The sequence below is a fragment of the Phyllostomus discolor genome, chromosome Y (genome assembly GCF_004126475.2).
Source record: "Phyllostomus discolor isolate MPI-MPIP mPhyDis1 chromosome Y, mPhyDis1.pri.v3, whole genome shotgun sequence".
Lineage (NCBI taxonomy): Eukaryota > Metazoa > Chordata > Mammalia > Chiroptera > Phyllostomidae > Phyllostomus > Phyllostomus discolor.
This window is the reverse complement of record NC_050199.1, coordinates 669,049-671,268: the sequence shown is the minus strand read 5'-3', so window position 1 is coordinate 671,268 and position 2,220 is coordinate 669,049. Positions and strand designations below refer to the sequence as shown.

At 59.1% G+C, this 2,220-nt stretch overlaps 1 long non-coding RNA gene across 1 annotated transcript; it reads left to right on the top strand.

The window, feature by feature from the left end:
• The first annotated feature begins 139 nt into the window (after positions 1–139).
• On the top strand, positions 140–2,220 carry LOC118498609. The gene is made up of 3 exons (XR_004901098.1): positions 140–182; positions 1,206–1,328; positions 2,139–2,220. It is a non-coding gene; the product is annotated as an uncharacterized LOC118498609 (long non-coding RNA).

Here is a 2,220-nt window from a genome sequence, read left to right as displayed (position 1 = left end):
TGGAAGGGCAGCAGGGGTACAGTGTGTGATTTCACCTGCAGGGTCCACAGGCGCCCTTGCCTACGAGCTGGCCCGGCAGTACCCGGGTCTGAAGGTGACCATATTTGACCTGCCAGAGGTCATCGAGGATGCCGTGTTCTTTAAGCCCCAATGGACCCGAGGGCAGGTCAGCTTCGTGCCAGGTAAGAGCTCCTGTGCCTTTGCATCTGGTCAGGATCTCTGACTGTGAACGGAGCCTGGTGTGGCGTGTGGTGGTCTGTGCCTCTGCAGGTTTGGTGTGTGTGTGTGCAGGTGGGAGTCTGTGTGCCGTGCTCACCTCTGTCTGCACAGGGGCCCCTCGTCCACCTGGGGAAGGTTGCAGGACCCCCATCCAGTAGCAACTCCTCAGCACTCGGGTCCTTTATACAAAATGAGCCGGTGTCGGCTTGTCGCCAACCTACTCCCTCCTTGGACTTTCACCACTGCCTGGATTCCCTGTAACCCCTGATACAGTGCCAGGGCTGGGTGAGGCTGTTACACTGTCTCCTTTCAGGAGTAACAAGAAAAACAAGTCTAGGTTTCGGGAGACACCACATGCCCCCCCGCCACCATTGCATAGGAACAATGTAACGTTTCCTCATTGGGCGGCAACATGTAATTGTTTCAAAACGTTTCCCTGTGTATTATTGTTTTCTTTGGCTAAATGCCAAGTACACAACCTGGGCACCTTAAAAGCAAGGAATTCCTCCTGCCTCCATCCTGCAGATCGGCCACCTGATTCCAGGTGTCCTGCAGCCCCGGTCCCTCCACGGGCTGCAGGGAGGGTGCTCTGCACCTCTTCCAGCTCCTGGAGCGGGGTGTCCCTGGGCTGGTGCTCACGCCCTCCCGTCTCTGCCTCCACCTCCACGTGGTTCCTCCTTTTCTGGGTCTCCTCTTCTGTCCCTTCCAAGGCACACTGCCACTGGATGTGAGGCCACCCTGAACCCAGGACGGGCCTCCTCTCATGCACCTCCACACATCCCACCTGCAAACACCCTGTTTCCATAAGGTGCCTACTCCCGGGTTTCCAGAGTTAGGACTTGGATCGGGTTGGGGGGGCCCTATCACCCCACTGCAAGCAGACTCTTATTTCCAGTTCAGTTCAGAGGTGGTGCCTCCCCTTTCTGTCTCCGGGAGAACTGGTTCTTGAGTCCCTGTGAGATGATTGCCCTCTATGTGTCCACCAGGGGACTTTTTCCAAGACACCCTCCCGGAGGCTGACCTGTACATTCTGTCCAAAACTCTGCACAACTGGCCCGACGACAAGGTGCACCAGCTGCTGAGCCGCATCTCCCGCAGCTGCAAGCCAGGTGAGACGGCCTCTTCGACCTCCTTTTCAGACACACATGAAGACTGGTCCATTTTTTAGAAAAGTAACTTTTATGCACCTTAAGGGGTTGCCATGCCCCCTCTGGTGCCTAGTTCGCTGTCTCAGCGCTCCCTCTTGACTCCAGGATGTGGACTCAAGTGCCTGCACGTTGGGACAGCTGCCCCTGAGCCTGGTTTCCCTGAGTGTCACTGTCCCCCCCGCAGGGCCCTGAGGGAGCCTGTCCTGCCCATCATGACCCCTCCACAGGGCTGCCCTGCCCAGTGAGTCCTCCCTCCTCAGCTAATCCTGTCTCCCTGTCACACCCACACTCCGCCTTCCTGCCCTCCCCCTGCCCCTGGCCAGGTGCTGCTGCTGCTGCTGCTCCAAGCAGCTGGGGCCCAGGGTCCCCTCACCTGCTCCCCGGTGGGCTCGGGGGCCCTCCTATAATAAAAGTTTCCACTGTGTCCTATGGAGGGCATCTCAGGGCCCTGGTGGGGACCCCAGAGGACCAGGCACCCTCATTTCCTACCCCCCTTTCCTGTCCCTGCTCCCTTTCCTTCTCCCTGCTCACTCCCTCTGTCTGTCCCTTCGTGTCTCCCCCGGGTCTCCCTGGGTCTCTGTGTCTTGTCTCTGCCTCCCTCTCTCTCTGTGTGTCCTTGTATGTCTTTCTCTCTGTCTCCCCTCCACCTCCCTGACTGATTCCCCAGCCCGGTGGGATCTGTCTGCAGCCTGCACCCCTGAGGGCTGGAGTCCCTCAGCCCCCTCTTTTGGGACCCAGGCAGGACCCCAGTGGCTGCTCTCGTGCACACAGGTGGCGGCCTCCTGGTGGTGGAACAGCTGCTGGACGAGGACAAGTGCAGGCCCCTGCCCGCCTTGCTGACATCACTGAACAT